The 17,093-nt window shown below is 45.4% G+C and overlaps 1 protein-coding gene and 1 long non-coding RNA gene across 3 annotated transcripts in view; one reads left to right on the plus strand and one right to left on the minus strand.

Annotated features, from left to right (window-relative positions):
* Positions 1–17,093, plus strand: part of LOC107322403 (LHFPL tetraspan subfamily member 7 protein-like) — a 55,504-nt gene that overhangs the window by 14,826 nt on the left and 23,585 nt on the right. The window lies entirely within an intron of this gene.
* On the minus strand, positions 4,904–16,057 carry LOC146757389 (uncharacterized). The gene is made up of 3 exons (XR_014936506.1): positions 15,963–16,057; positions 7,208–7,310; positions 4,904–5,005 (listed from the first exon to the last, which is right to left on the minus strand). It is a non-coding gene; the product is annotated as an uncharacterized LOC146757389 (long non-coding RNA).

Consider the following 17,093-nt stretch of genomic DNA (forward strand, 5'->3'; position numbering starts at 1 on the left):
TGAGCTGCTGAAGAAGGGGACAGATCCTGGCCATGCTGTACAGCAGCTGAGCCCTATCCCAGCCTCGTGAGGTAAGGCAGGGCTTCATTTCCATCTGATGCCTGGACAGCTTCTTTCCTCTGCTTAGACCTCAAACTCTGGGTTGGTTATCTGTAGGCATAGTTTTGCCATCTGACACAAAGATGCTTACACAGAGCCTTTGCCCGCCCTTTGGGCTGGGGATGCAGCAGCAGCAGTGTGCCTGGACTAGTGCCGGGAGCAGCATATTTCTCAATAGCCTCATTCAGAGAATAAACCAGCCATGTCCTTTCATTGGTTTCTTGGAGAGGGGCAATACATTTCCAGTGGCATCAGTGACAGAAGCAATATCCTTTCATTGCTATCATTGGAAAAGAGCAGTTTCGTGCCATAAGAAAGACTAGTTCACTTGTACGAAACGTATTTTCTATTCCCTTAAACCTGGGGAAATCCTTGTCATATTAATATGTGGTAGAATAGCTTCTCTTTCAACAGTTCTCCAAGGGATTTGAGCTTAGACCAGTTATTGCACTTGAATGCTGTAACTGTACTTAAAGTGTATGTTTTGTTAGAAATAGCAGTGCTTGTAATAAATGGAAACAACAAGAAACCATCCCAACTGGGGCTCCAAAAGTACTTCTTTGAGCACTGTGCCAGACATGTTTCAGGTGAGAAACTCCGTGCTTCATTTTCTGGGGGAATCTGACTTTTGCTTTTTCCCCTGGGTTTGGCTCACATCTGTATCTCCTGTTGCTGGGAAGATGGACACAGACCCTTGCAAAGCCCTGCAGGGTCACCCTAATCTCCTTGCTGTATGAATGGAGGTCCTAGCTGAGCTTCCTGCATCTCAAAGCAATTGTGTAGAGGCCACATCATTTTTATTGACTCGTCTGTCTGGACTGAACATATACTGTAAAACAGGAACAGACCATTCTCATCCTCTCTGAGGCTAAGATAGTTCTCTGAGATAGAGAACAGCATGGGCTGTTTGCAGTTTGGTTTGCTCAGAAGAATGCATTAATTTTAGGCAGCCTTTGTCAACCTGGCCATCTGATTTTCTGTCAATGTTGGAAGTGTTTGGCTTTTTAGTATGGTGTGCTAAACTGGTATTAGCACCAGAGAAGACAGTCTCTAGTCTTAGTGTCAGACAAATGTTTGCTGGGCCGGTGGGATTCTGGCTGTAATTTAACAGGGGGGCAGGGATGTGTCAGTGTACAGAGGAGCAGCATGTAGCAGTGAGAGCAGCACGTACATGCATTAACCAGCAGCAACATGATGTCCCAAAACGTGAAGGTTGATATCAGATTAAGGTGAAGCCCCTGAATGCTTCAAAATCTGTTTTCCTGAGATTAGATGAAGCTCATGCGATCTGTAGATCTGTGTGGGAAGTCATTACCAGCCCTGGTAGCTCTTGCTGTTCATCAGAGAAGTGCTGGCTAGACTTGGTGAGAAAGGTGATAAATCTGAGCTGCAGCTGCTCTGTGTCCTTTGTGTCGCAAATTGCCCAGGCAGTTAGAAATGGCCGCATTAATGCATCAGTCAGTCCTGCTTTGAGAGGAGGCACGCACAGATACAGGATTTCCCTAAGAAGGGAGCTGGGGAGAGCTGACAAATGGGTATTTCTAATAGTTACAGCCCCGTCTGGCCTGCAGCACAATCCTGGCTGGGTCAAACAATTTGGTGGGACGTGAGATGTTTCAGTGCTGCCTCACTTGCTGTAGATGAGCATTTGGCTGCAGCATCCTGAGCTCTGTGACCTGGGCTGCTGGGTGACTGGGCAGCCAGCTCTGACAGCAAATGTGTGAGTGGTGGCTCTGGGCCAGATCCAGCTTCCTTTTTGCACAGCCTGATAATGCAGGTAGGCCTGGCAGAGGACTCCATCTGTGTGTGGGTACGTAGAGCAGCTCCCAAGTGAGTGATGTTTGGAAGCATTTTGCTCTGCCTTCCAGTCTGAGATGTATTTCTTTGCTGGTAAGGAATAGATCTGCTAGGAGGATAAATTTATCCCACACAGTGTAAACACAGATGGAAAGTTGGTGAAGCCCTTTTCAAAGTCAAGTGAATAAATCTGCTTAAAATACTGGGGCAGTGAAAGAGCAGGTGGGGAGCTGACCCAAGAACAGACAGCAGTGCTATGGGAAAGTTGTCTGAGAAGAGGGCACAAACTGTAGGATAACAGAAGTGTCTGCAGTGAGGGAATTACACAGAAGGCTCCAGCAAGATTATTCACTTATATCTTTTAAAGTTTAATTCATTTTTTTGTGTCCCCCATGAGTTGTATACTGGGCACTTTAGATGGAGCAAATTGGTAGATTTTTGCCCTGAACTAATCTCATCTGACCTTCCTAAGGCAGCATGTAGCGGATGCAGCCCTGTGTACCCCCAGTGGCTGGGATAAGCAGGATTTTGCTCCCAGTTGGGCAGCAATCACTGAACTGCAGCAGCTGTTATGTGCATTGCCCTGGAGGGGCAGGATTGGCACGTCTGTGCCACTGAGGATCAGCTTTGTGTTGATGGTTTAGTCTTGCTTCTCTGATTTTCACCTCCCATCCTGATAATGCCAGCAGGAGATCCAGGCTCTGGGTAGCAACTGGGAAGGGGAGGACCACGCTGGTCAGCTCTTCTCATCTCACCCAGAGCACTTGTGACAACTCTGATTGTTCCTGGACTACAGCCCTGCCCCAGCAAGGCTTTGTTCATTTGCCTAACCAGAAAGTCAAAACATAAATAAGCCTTGGGGTTTGGGAACTGCATTCAGCCCAGGACACAGCAGCAGGAGCTGGCCCTTACTGGTGGCTGAGGAAATGTGATGCTGTGTTCCCCACCCAGCCGTGACCTTGGCTGAGCCCATAAAATGAACAGCCCCTGTTGCCTCCTGATAGGGGCATAAAAATATAATTACTTGAAGAGTGACTTACAATTCAGTGAAACAAGGACCTTCTCCTTTTTGATTGAATTACGCAGCAGTATTCCTAGAAGACTGGGAGCAGATGGTGAGCTCTGGCCAGGCATTTAACAGCCTGAGTTACTGTGTGGAGGGGATGGAGTTGAGTATGGCTGCCTTGTTCTGCTCCTGCCTTTCCGCTTGCCTTGGGCTGCTGTCATGGTGCATTCCATGTGAAGAGAGAGAGGTTGGAGGATGGGGCAGGATGGTTTGCAGCAATGGATTGAGAGTAGAAGGGCTCGTTTTGCAGCATCGGCATACAGCTCATGTAGCAGCAAAGAGGCAAAAACTGTGTTTCTGTAAACTCAGGCTGAGTGCTGCTGTGGTCCCAGGTAGGCACATTTTGAGCAAGGCGGTAAAATCAGACCAACTATCAGCAGCTTGTTGTGCTATCAGCTGTGTGTGCTGTGCATTTTATGAGGCAACCTTCTCGTCCCAGTGCTGGAGTTGCAGCAATCATCGCATCCCGCACAGCTGGGCAAAACCGCAGCTTTTATGAGCTCCCCTAAATCAAAGGCCCTTTCTGTTTAGAGATAAATTAACCATTCTCTCCCTTCCTTATTCTTTTTTTTAAATGGCATAACACCCATCTGACTGCTAGGTGAGATGCAAACCTTGTTGTTGAGTCGTGCCTGTCTCATTGTCATTTTGATTATTTTCATCAAATAAGCAAATGTTCTTTCGGAGCTCTGAAGTCCTTATGAGGAAGACTCATTTTCTGCTGCCGTGATCTCTTTGTTGCAGGTGGGTGATGTATGAAAAGGAATTGCAAATAGCTGTTTACAGCAACCAAAGTCACGGAACAGCCCACTTTAATTTCTGCTATCTGTCGGAAACCATTGTTGGCGGTGGTCAAAATTAATTAAGCAGGAAGGAAGAGAGCTGGGAGGCACTGTGCATCCAGTTCTGACATTGAAATATTAATGGTGAGCTAATCAAGAAAGACTATGAATAGCTAATCAGCTTACAGTTTGCATTTTTAGCGATGCGGTGAACTTCTGGGCAACAAACAGCCCTTTACAGGAGCGCTGGAGCGGAGGCAGGCTGCCTGCTGCCTGATCGCTCAATTTGGAAATGAACAAAGAGCTCGTGCCTTTTGCATCTCACTGCCCTGCTGCTGCTGGGTGCTGCAGAGTGCTGTTGCCTGCATTCCTCCCACTGTGGGGTCAGTGGCTGCAGTGCTCCCAGTGCTGCGTCCCTTCCTCCCAACTGCCAGGGAGCTCAGCTCCTGTTGGACAGAGCTGCAGCATCAGTCCACCAACAGATCCTGTGCAAAATACCGCAGCCTTGAATGTGGGAGCTTGTCCTCTCACTCCACACCCTGTGTTGGATGCCTGTGTTCCTGCATCTCCTGCCTGTGTGACCAGCATTTCTAAGTTGTTTCCAGGCTGGTTGGGGGATACAGAAGGTGATGATCGTGAAGAAAACAATGAGGAAATGATTCCGTGACAAATTTGAGCTGACTCTGACCAAAGTCAGAACAGTAAATGTCACCCTTGTGTGCCAGGAGGCGTCAAGCAGCATTTCTCCCTTCAACATCAGCATGACGAGGGCCGTAGCTTTGGAGATCTGTACTGCCATGTTTCTGCAAACACTACTTCTACCCGCTTGGAAATTGGATTTCGTGGGCTGAGCAATTTGTGTGTAGAAGATAGCAGCAGGACTGATAAGCAGGAGCCTGTTTACACGCTCACAGCTAATGCTGCAGTCGAGCAGGGGACTGCCAGGATTATTTTTTTAACACTCTCTCAAATGTAATCCTTGGGGCTGAAGGTCTCATTGCTGCTGTACAGGGAGAAATCTGAACAGGGCAGTTTTAAATGGATATACAAATATAGGATTGGCTTCATGTGAAGCAGAAGGACAAAGGCAATAAGTAAATGGCAAACGATAAAGTTTTAGAATCAAGAAGCGAGTGATAAGGAACAACATACCTACATTCTTTTGGGCGAAGCAGTATTTCACATGTTGCCAAATTAATAGGAATGACCCCAAGTACAGAAAGGAGTCTTGGCATGTTTCTCTCACAACAGAGGGGGCATTCTGGAAAAGGAAAATAGAGAGCAGATGGTGTCAGTTAAGCACAACATGAAGGTCCCAGTGATGTCCAGGGATGCGCTGGAGCCCATTGCTATCCAAGCCTCTCCCACAGGATATGGGGAATTCTCTTGCTGCACAGGGTGGGTGCCATGATGCCCAGCTGCAGCTCCTGGGGACTGGCAGCTGGGTGAGCAGACAGGATGGCTCCAGGAGGTGAACTCTGGAATGCACTTCTCTGTTGCTCCAACATAGCCCAAATCTGTCAGCCTTTAGGGCTTGCTGTGAAGGTCATCTGCAAGCAAGGTTACTTATCTCAAGCAGAGTGGCAGGCCTATACCATGAACCTTCTTCCAGGAACCAGGTTCTACCCTGTGCTTTGGCTGCATAGCTGCACATGAGCTACAGGGAGTTATAGGTGCATGAAGGTGTACGTTAAACCCACAGATATAAACAGAACCTACTGGCATGTACCTGAAGCACAGAGAGGGAAACACATTTTTTAGAGATGATTCATTCAGTTGTCACGAAAATACTCTTCCAGCCAAAAGTTGGTAGTTTCTTTTTTTTTCAGCTGTTTAATTTTCTTTAATCTGCCCTTGACATTTATTGAAAACAATGTTTTGCACACAACAAAGTTAATGATTCCAAGATCTGCAATGCTGGGAGGCAGAGCTGCTGGTCCCAGCACTGAGGTGAGGCTGAACCATCCTTGGCATTCAGTCCCCATAAGAGAACGTGGCAGCTTCTCACGTGAGTCAGTGAGTCCAAACACCTGACAAGCCAAACAAACTGCTGAACACAAATCCAGTGGAGGGTCTGACCCTGTGAGATGCCTCCCCATGTGCTGAGTGGTCCCAAATGCCAAAACTGAAGGAGTGTAAGAGATGCTATGAAAATGCATTGGCTCATTTTACATAGGCAGAGGTAACAAAGTGACACAGGTTAATTTATAGCTCAGTTGTATGCTGATTGCAAAGTATACATTTCCAGCTAGGAGTCATTAGTAAATCACTTTTTCATCAGTTCTCTTGGCATACAAATGAAATTTCTCTCTCCCTGACATTTTAAAAAAATAATCCTAGTAAGTTATACTCTCTGTGACTTTATAGCATTAAAAGAAGACTAAAATCTATAACCTCAACCTTTCACAAATGTACAGTAATGCGATAACAAATTTGCTTCGAACAGCTGCTATCTTGGTACCAACTGGCACGAAGGAGGGAAGTAATTGGCTTGTTTTCAGATAATTACCATAATTGTAGTGACACCATTTGGATCACATCTAACTGCATTCCTGCTGCAAGTTATAATTTAATAACTGGCAGAATTTAGACTGACAGTAAAGGTAAAGTCAGCATATGGTGGGGAAATGGGCATACACTTCCCTCACAAGCTTCACTAGTGCAGGCTCTGCTGCTCTTGCTGTGATCTTGCTGCTTTTTTTAGCCCTTGACTGGCTCATGTCTTTGTTCCTTTTCCAATGCTTGACCTGTGAGGCCACCTTTTGGCCCTTTTGCACTTTCCGGATGGAGAAAAATCACCTGGGTTTGGTCCTACCCCAATGACTATTTTCTTCAGGCACTGAGTATTTTTAGCTGTCCTAGTTTTGCTGGGGCCTATCAGAGCTCTGCTCTGAAAGTGGATTAAACCACGGTCAGGTGCTTACAGGCAGCAGCCAAATACCTTTCTCGAGGTTGAACCTAGACCCTGCATAGCAGGGCTTGCTCCTTCAGTCCCAGCAGCAGCAGTGGGGCAGCAGAGTGTGCTGAGCTCAGCATGACATGGTGGATAAACCTTGTCCCTTTTGTGTCTTCTTGTTCTTGCTGCTTTTGGCCAATGTGAAGGGAACTCAGCTTCTCCTGTATTTCCAGTCCTGACAGCTGCCCGGCCAGCCCCAGGAGCAGGGGGCTGCAAGGTAAGGCTGGGAGATGGCTGAGACTAACACAGAAAGACAAGAAAAGATATGAGCTGGGCACTTTTTGCCAGGCAGCTACGAAACAGAGCAGAGCATTGAGCCTTGCAGGGTTTGTATGGTACTAGGAGCTTTCCTGTAGAACCTGCCTTGCTTTGAGTACATCCATGACCTTGCTCACCTCCATTTCCCCTTTGCAGAGCAGAAAGCAGTACTGACAGAGCACAAAGAGAGGTGTCACTGGAGCTTTTCCAGTCCCAAATGAGAGCAACTCTTCAAGTGTATTTACTTACTTTGCTTTATGTCTATTCTGCTCCTTGTGGCTCTTCAGCTTTCCCCAGGATGAATCTAGACAACTCTGTCAGACAGCACAGAGATCATGGAGATTGTGCAGACCTGCAGGGTGAGCAGATTTAATGCCCATCACCAGGGCAAAGCAGCATTCCCATCTTTCCACTCACACCAGGGCTGTGCTCTGCTATGGCCTGGGCAGAACCAGGACCTCCAACTTCCAGACTTATTTTTTTTTATGAGTCCCAAGGGGTGAGAGGATTTGTGATGCACTAGCTGTAGGTCTGTGATGCAGCCTCAGCCTGGGGGGTGCCCAGCTCATCACACACTGGAGAGGACTTTGGCACAGAGCATGCAAAGTGCTCATCATCTCTAATAAACCCATCTGCCAAGCTGAGGTTGTCCCAGCCTCCAGTGTCTTGGCACACATACAACACTCGCACAGAGGGAAAGGAAGGTGGCTGACTGAAAAGCAAATCTCTTATCTGTTTCCCTGGCTCAGAGAGATGGTCTCTGGTGTGGTTGTTTGGAAGTAGCAGAACTGGACTGGATTGGCGAGGTGGGGTCTACATGCAGTTCCCACACATCCCATCTCTCTGCCCCTCATACAGAAACTGCAGGGTAACTGTTTCCTCGCTGTTTTCCCTCCCCCTCTGTGATTTATTGCTGCCAGGAGGCTGCGCATGTGGAGGTGGCATAAATCTCACCAAAAAGAGAGAAGGAAATTTGCATTCATTCCCTTCCTGGCATATTGAATGCAGTTTTCCAGTTCACTGCTGAAACCCTGAGCAGGTTTGGGGCAGGAGGGCCAGGCACTTGCTTTAGTAATAAGCATGGCCAGTGCTGGGCTTGTTGCCCTGACAGAGGAAGCTCCCATGGCCAGCAGCTCCCCACATTCAACAGTTATACCTGTGTTAATTGAAATCCACTGCTATTTTCAAAAAACTGCATGGACAAAGAACACTGGCAGTTATTGTCCCTGGGATTACATTTTCAATGGAAGCCTATCAGCATTTTCATTAGCCAAGAACAAAGTGGCTACAAAGCAAAGCAAGAAACGTTAAGAAAGGAAGGAGGAAGAACAGTGAACATAACATATTAATCGGCAGCTGAAGTTGGATGCAGTCTGCACACCTCGGCTTCTGCATGGGCTGACGGCTGCAAATAGCACACTGAAGCAATGGAGGAAGTAAAGAATTAATTACAGTTCCGAGACCCAATCTCACTTCCAGCCACAGACAGCATTTATTAAGATCTCACTGAGGCAGGAAAGATTGAACAACGGACTCAGGGGACGGTGAAGGGGAAAAGAATTAATCAGTTTGTCTCAGGAGACTGGAGAAGTCAGATTAAATAAAAACTGGAAGAGAAATGAAGGGTGGAAAAAGATGGTTGGAAACCTGGACCTATTTGAAGAAGAAGCTCTGGAGGCACAGCTGGGTGTACCCTCAAACTCTCTTCCTCCACTATGGAAGCTGGGGAGTTTTGAGGAGAAAAGCTGAAAATGTGTCTCAAATCCTTGAATAGGAACAGAAATCTCACATTTAGGGCTCTTGCTGCTTCTGCCTGACAGAAGGAAGCTATGTAACATGGCCTTAGTTTTCCCACTTCTGATCCTTGCTCCAGTACATCACAGAGGTGCTCAGGTCCCCTAAGCCCTAATGTCCCTGGGACCTGGGAGTCATTCCCCATCTGAAGTTCCATGGCAGCAAAGCATAGTCAGGAAGGGGAACTGAACCTGGGTATTTGTCCAAACCCCACACGTACCAAACCAACACTAAAACAAAAATCTTTGTCTCTGCTTATTGTCTACCCAGTGTTTTCCATCATGATAACATTCAATTATTTCTCTTCTAAAGCCTACAACACTTTTTTCTCTTCTTTTGTGTCATTGCTTTTCTGCCTGTGTCATTGCTTTTCTCTCCTGGGAAAGGTCACTGGGCTTCCAAATGCCTGCTGTGTAATTAGCTGTGACAAACACTGCTGATGGTGACCAGTGCTGAGGTCAAAGAGTTTTAGTGGGTGTTGAACATAAACGTCCCAGGAAGGGAGACTGTTCCTGATGGAAAATGGGCATCCATTGCCAAGCTCCTTTTGCTCTGCTCAGTGGCAAAAACTTCATGGGAGCCAGAGGAGATGCCTTTGGCTTATTCTTCCCCCTTGAAAATTCCCACAAGTCAGATGTGGAGCCACAAATAAAAACCTCTTGTGCAAGTAAGCAGTGAATGGCAGAACATACTTCCTTAAGTTTTTGTATACAGGAAAGCATTCCTAGTTCTCTGGCATATCCAGAAATACGCTCTTTTGAGAAAGTCCTTATGGAAACACAAAGTACACAGAGGATGCTTTCTTCAGACCCAAGAAGCACTGATTCAGAAGAGAGACACCAAAGCCCTCCTTGGTTACTGGCTGCAACCAGAACGCTTTCCTGATATGACACGTCCATTTCCTTAGCAGAAGGCTGCTGGGAGCATGGCTCTGCGCCCACTTCTTTTTAGCAAGCCTCCAAGTTACGGGGATTAACTGGTTATAGTAAAGCACAGAACTTTTTAGTCTCTTTTCCTTACAACCTGCTATCTAATCAGATGAACCAACCCTTAAAATACAAGAAAGCTTCAGAGCAGAATGTTTTGTTTTTTATTATGGCAAACAGAGGTCAGAAGAGGTACGTTATGCTGATTCTGTAATGGTATTTCCTAGCAAAACCACTAAATACTGTTTGGTTTGTTAGCAGGAGCTTAATATGTGAGAATGGTAATGGGGAGGGATGGATGTTGTAAGTGTTTATCCTGGACCTTCAAAACCAGAAATACCTATTAAAATAGATTTCATCCCCCTATCAGGAAACGTTATGTTTTGCAGGAGTTTTTTTCATTTGTTTGTCCAGTCTAGTTTGAAGTCTATCAGTAAGCCAAAGGACAACGTGTTTTTCACAAGGCAAGGTGATGTGGCGCATATACTATCATAAAGCCTGTGGGAAATGTGGGACAGGAACTGCTGCATTGTGATTTTCATCATGAAAATCACTGAAAAAGAATACATTGTATTGTGTTTCTCATGTTTTGGGTGTTTCAAGGAAGAAAGATAGGAAAGAGAAGCAATCAATTAAGAAAATAAGACTGTACGAGCAGGAACAACTTTAACATATTCTTAAGGTCACTGACTCATCTCACGGATGCAAAATAATGAAAGCATCCAAAAGATGTTTTGACAAGATGTGAATCACCACATTATAGCTAATGGGTTTTGAAACCTGGCACTTGTGCACTGTGCATGAGTCTTAGTGCAAATAATAGATAAGTGCCATCCAAGCTCCTCTGTGCCCAGCAATGGCACAGCAGTGACTCTTGGCTAAGAGGTCCCAGCCCCTGCCCCTCCCAGCAGAACTGAGCTCAGTTTTCAGGTGAACAGAACACCAGGGCACAGCTGCAGGCAAGGCTTCAAGAGGGAAGGGAAAAAAGAGCCTGTTTCCCAATGCACACATTTTTCAAACAGGAATGAGAACTAAAACGTGAAACCAAATAGTCTCCTTCAGAAAACTAATGAAAAGGATGTTCACAAATAAGCCAAGACATTGCTTATATTTTCTTTACCATGAGATTTGAAAGCCAGGTCTGGAAGAGCCTCCCTCAGCCACCTCTGCCTCCAAGAAAGGCCCCAGTTCCAATCATACAGAGCCAATTGCGCCCATCTGTTTTTTCCTACAGTCAGTGCTTTCCAGCAGTGCCTCCCATGAACCAAGATGTCTATGACCATTAACCAGCCCAGAAAAGACAAAAATAAGTCTTCCTATAGCTTCCCAGTTGGGTTTTTCAGTCACAGTGGAGAAAGAACCAATGCGTTTCTCTTGATTCCCTTGAGTTATTGATGGATCCTCAAATTAGATGAACAGAGTCAGGCTCAGAAGTCTAGCTAGGCTCATTACTTTAAGGAAACGTTAATTGCTGCTTCTGCAGTCTAAAAAAAGTGCCTTTACTCTGCAGCAGCTTCAGTTAAGCAGTGCTAATTGCTAAAGCTAATTAAGTTGCTGTTGCTCCTAGATACTGGTTCATGGTAGGCTGCAGACACAAAGATCAGCAGCCAAGCCGCTGCAGGCTGGCTGGTGTGACCTGAGAGGGTGTGGGGCAGCTGAAGGCACTGCCCTGTGTTTGATGCTGCTTGTGCACAGCAGGATGGGAGCTCTGCATCCCAGCCAAAGCCACTCATTTGACAGGACACAGCCAGAGAAGCAGATTTCTAGACAAGAGATGACACAGAAGATGTAGCATTTAACCCCAGAGAAAGGATCTTCAAATGCCTTTTTGACCGTATATCCAATGTTTGTTTCTGTCTCCAAGACTCCCAGCTGAAAAGCAGCACTATGTTAATTATACCACCAGAACATTCTGATATCTTTCTGAAAAACAGGGTCACTGTTAAGATGAAGCCTTTGGTGGTTAGAGCAGCCCCAGCAGCCTGGTGTAATTGCTCCAAAGGGGTTACACGTTGCCAGGCTCCTTGGGAGCTGCTGCTTTGGGACTGGAGGTAGGGACAGCCCTGCTGCAAAAAACAGCCTAAAATGGCACCAAAGCACCACTGGCCCAAAGAGGCTTCCCAGAAGAGCTGCAAGGAAAGAAATAGGTCTTTAGCTTGATTGTGCTGCCTCACTACTCTCTTCCTGAAGGCAGGAGAGAAGCAAAACAAAGAGGGCCATGCTATAGGTTAGTGCTCCAGAGAGGACCTTCCTGGATCCTGCTTTCACTGCTAACATGTGGTGAAATAACTCAAATCCAATTAACATCTGAGTTAAGGGACTAGAGTGAAATAAAGGGCAGTGAGTCTCTGAGACTCTATTTACATGATTTATTAGAATATAGCTGTCTGCAGAAGCAGGAGACAGCTGTTATGTTTAATATATGAGGACACAAAGGGGGAAAGGGCTCAGATACAAAGCTGTTGGGGGGCTGCTCACTGGACTAAGCTGCAAGGTTGAGTTTGGCAGATCTGTAAATGGAAAAGCACCATTCATTTCCTCTGACTGGCTTCAAGGTTTGTGCAGAAGGAAGAGCCAAAGCTTGGAGATCAAAAAGGGAAACATTCTTTCAACAGATCTTTCAACAGCAAGGGGCAATGCACATAGTGGAAGTTTTCACAGCAAAAGTGAAGGTGGTGAAATGTGATCCTCTAACCTCTTTCTCACTGAAACTCCCCATTTTGAGCATCTTCTAGGCCAGAAAAGCTATGTGAGCTGACAGCCTTGGAACAGCTCCACCATTTGATGTTTGTGCATTGGTAGAGAAAGCACAGAAGGATTTGCAGTGATGGATGAAAACTGCAGTCCTTCTAAGACACCAGTTAAAGTGATTTTGCCTCTTGAAAGCCAAACTATAAGGCTTCTATCAAAGAGATATTTGATACCAGGAAACTAAGGACTGTGAGAAAAATAAGGTATCCATAGTTTTCTCACATTGCAATCAGTATTCATACAAAATAGCTGTCTTCCCTGTCCTGCATAGCAATGCACCATGATCAGACCAGCTGCTGTTTAATACAATAGCAGGGAAACAGAACCACAAATAACATAACTGCCTACAACCGGCTGTTCTCGAGAGGAGCGTGGGGTTATTTTGCTTTTGTTTTGTGTTGTTTTTTGTTTTTACGCTTCAGTGCTGTTCCCAATATCTATTACGAGAGGCGCCAATGTCCTGTTGTATCACTACTGCAAAATTGGATGCTCCAGAGGGAAGGAGCCTAATTAGGTTTATTATTTATTGCTAGAGCAGCCTTGATTTGGCAAGTCCCCTCCCAGCAAGACTGTGTTCAGTTCTAGCATATGTTGTTTGGATCCATAATATGAACTTGAAAGCTAAAAGTACTTTTTCCTAATGGGTAGATGTGAGCCTTCTTCCAAATCTCAACAGGAGGCAGCAGGCTGTCCCAGGGGGTCACCTTTTCTGTTAAGTGTTTCTCTGATGGGTTCAGTGAGAAGCAATACTGACATAGAGCAAAAGGATCAGAAATCAGCCCTACAGTCACAGCTCACAGCCTGTGCTCCCAAACACCTTCGTAGCCACTCTATGTGCCTTATTCATGCAGTCTGATCCCTCTTAGAAAAACAATGGGAGCATCCCTTGCCTGTTTCCAAAAGCTGACTTAGATCACATTTTTTTTAATGCTCCTAAGTACAGTTCAAATACAACTTACAGAGTAAGAGCCATCCATTCCAAATGAAGAAATCAGGTTGCTCCAATTTTTTTCCTGCCAGTTTGAGAGCCAATGGCACTGACAGACTGCTTGTAAAGTGAACTTTAAGGAGGATCAATTTTAAGAGTCATTTGTGCATCTTTCTACCTAAAACGCAGCCAGGCAGGCATATCCAAGCTCTGTTGTTCCCAAGCGACTTCTAACGTGTCCCAGAGGGACCTGAAACACCACACAACAAGAAAACAAAGCCGTATGAGGAGCTCTCAGCAATCACTCTTGCTGTCAAAAAATGCTGTAATTTCTCACATCCCAGTTTAGCGAGCACGAGAGAAATGGCAGAAAACGTGGCTTTAAATGAAAGGCAAGAAAAATGCTGCATAAATGCATTGGTAGTTAAGTCTTTGCCACAGAAAGCTGATGTGTTATTTTCCTAGCCATATTTCATCCAGTACCCAAGTTTAAGACAATAAGCTACTGTTCATATCATGCATGCTCATTTTAATAAGGGACCTGTGCCTTCCTTGATGGAGCTCTGGCATACACCCCACTAATAGCTCTGTAATCTGAAGTATTGCAACTTTCTTTGCTTTTGAGAAGCAGCACAAAGTGCTATCCCTAAAACAGAGCAGAGATGGGCATGGTCAGCTCTTGCAGGAGAGGTAATGCTGCAGAAGAGAGAATTCAGCCTCACAGGAACATAGGGCCGTACTTGGAATTAATCCCATATCTCCTGAGCCACAGACGGTGCAATGCTGACCACTCCTTATTAGAAAGGGTCATTTTTCTCATTTCCTTCATTCACATTCACAGTGGCAAGGGAGATGATGCATGCAAATGTACTTAAGAGCTTTGGATGACATTCCCATGAGCACTAGTTTAGTGGCTGTTGCAAACAGGTGCCAAAAAAAAAAAAAAAAAGGCACAACTTGAAATACAGAATACAGGACAGAAAGCAGTTCATTCAAATTCCTCCACAGCTCCCTCCCCTTTACTAGCCCTTTCAGTGGAGTTCCCATAAGCTTTGGTGGACCCACATGGGGTGCTGCTCTCTAAGCATGGCTCTTGAGGTGCAGGGTATTGGTGCTCCTACCTTATATGAGGAGCTGCCCAACCAACCTATATGAGTAATTCTGCCAGCAAGGAAGCATTAGAGGCAAGATGGCTCCGCTGGCTCCTTTTCAAGAGCTTAATTTGGATACAGATGCCATTTTTATCATTCCACTTTAGGACAAAGTCAGTAGTCAATCCAGACTTGAGTTCTAGAAGAGTCAGTTCAACTTTTCAGGGTCAGAGCAGCTCTGGCTAACAGGTGCATAGGGCAGTTCTCACGATGAGCAGCACCATAAGTTGAAACTGCTGGATGACTTGCAATCATACCTCCATACTTACATGGCTGTGCATAGCACTAGAAACCCGTAACAGCTCCTCTCACTGACTTTGTGCCCCCAGCACTCACAGCTTGCTCCTGGGGGGCTCCAAGAGGTGCCTGCATGGCCCCCAGCTCTCATCCTTTATCAAAGCTCTCCCTCACCCCACCAACAAACTCATTTTTAAAAACTGTGTCAGCTGCAGGGATGCAGATGGTCGCATTTGCATCAAACAACTTTTAAATTATCATTCAAATTAAATTAAATTGAAAATGCAATGAGCTGTTCCTGTAGATCTAGGCACACAAAGATGAGTTAATGAAGGTCACATTTGTAACCAGTGAAGAACATTTAAATTGTATCATGCCTAGCATGGTACACCATTAGAGTAACATGCTTTTCTAAATAAGGACAATTTGTTCTTGAAGGCCTTGTGCAGGATGGCTCCCTGCCCCCAAGAAAGGATTGGTCTTTGAGACCTTTGTGGTTCAGACAGGGAGGAGTGGTGCCTGGCTCTGTGGAGCACCTGCAAAACGTGTTGGCCAAGTGGTGCAAGCATCAATCAGGGCAATGCAGGTCCCGCCTCCTTTTGGTCTGAATGCAAAGCCAGACATGCCTGGAAAGCCCCGTGTAACACAGCTGAGAGGTGCAGCTTCAAACAAGAGAGGTGTAGTTTTGCAGGCATGCACCCTGCATGCCTCTGGTTGTAATTGCCTCATTTACACACACACAAATGCGTACCTTTTGCCTTGTGCTGTGTTTGTAGTCATCTTTGACAAACTGCCCTGTAAGAGCTTTTGTGACATCCGTCATCTTCACAGCTCTCTGTTGTCACAACCATGTCATACAAATTAACCATACCATTTCCATGTGCTGAGATGAAAAATGAAATCTGCTTGGCTTGCAAGTGGCAGAGCCTCCCTGCCGAGGCTTCCCCCGTCCTGCTGCTGCTCTGGCACTGGTTTTGGCCTTGACGAGACACTGTGCACACAGAGGAGCTGAGCACCAGACCAAGTGACCCAAGTCCAGGCAGCCATAACCCAATTAAATTAATGCCAAACAGAAAATTACAGTTACTGCTCTCTCTCTCTCCTTCATGTGACCACTACACATCACCTACAACTGCCTCAGGCCACATCACACATTTTTTTTCCTGAGAAAAGAACTATTACTTAGTACAGAGGAAAAAAATAGCAAAATTACATACCAAAGGCTCCTTAGCAACAAAGCTCTTGTTCTCACACATTCTCTGTTCCAAACTCAGGTGTGAAGTCAGTTGCTGAGAGATCAGAGAAACCTGTGAAATGGAGAGTAATAACTGGCAAGGTTTTTGGCATATGGAGACAGTTTTTGCAAGCAAAGGCTTAAAAGCTGCAGGTCTGCATCAGTGGTAGCCTGCTCTCTCACAAGAAGAAGGAAAAAAAAAAGCAGCTAACACCTGCCATCAAAAGGGACTAATGTACTTGCTTTAATTAGTTGCTGAGGTTTTAGTATATCCAACACAGCTGCTTGAAAATGGCTGAGTGCATCTGAAAGCTTGGAAAGTGAATGTTAGAAAATCCACCCGGCTCAAAGGGCTGTGTTACTGACATATTGCGGCTAAAGCAGCCCAACCACAGCTGAATGCACTTGATAATCCCTTGCAACAAGAAGTAGCAGGTTCAGTTGCTGAGGATAAGTGGGTTAACCCCATCTCCTAAGTGTGCTGCTGGGAGATAGTGATGTGCCTTGGCATACTCAGTGTAAAGTACTGTTCAGATGTTTTCTTAAACACTCATAACAGTTGTAAATCTGAGGAAAGCCCTTTTGATCTCAGTGGGTGATGGCTGAATCTGTATCAGCGCAACTGAGAACAAAATCTATACCTGAATGTTCTACTTGGAGAAAGCACCTCCAAGAGCAACAGCATCCAAGAAACTGCAACAACTAGACTTAAAATATTTTATACAATCATTCAGATGATAGTAGGAAAATAGAACCTCAAAACAAAGTGATTAAAAAGCAAGCCTGAAAGCTGCCTTACAAATGATAGGCTCAGTGGTGAATGGTGATTTACTCTCTGATTTGTAAACCAATTTATTTAACAGTGGTTGAAATGAAAAGATTTTGCAGGAATAACAAAGTAAACAGATATATGACTAGAAGGAAAATATTAATTCTTCTGCCTGGATTCAAAGGAATTTTAGCCTTTGACTTGTTTTTGATCACTGCAGAACAACTCTCAGTCTAAAACCTCAGTCACCCTCTCGGAACAGCAGCAGAACTCCAGCTTCAGTTTCTGCAGTCCCTCCTCACCAGCCACAGGGGGCTGAGTCAAATGGCCCTGATCAAGGTCAGG

The sequence above is a fragment of the Coturnix japonica genome, chromosome 22 (assembly GCF_054131305.1).
Source record: "Coturnix japonica strain WE chromosome 22, WE-NBRP24, whole genome shotgun sequence".
NCBI lineage: Eukaryota > Metazoa > Chordata > Aves > Galliformes > Phasianidae > Coturnix > Coturnix japonica.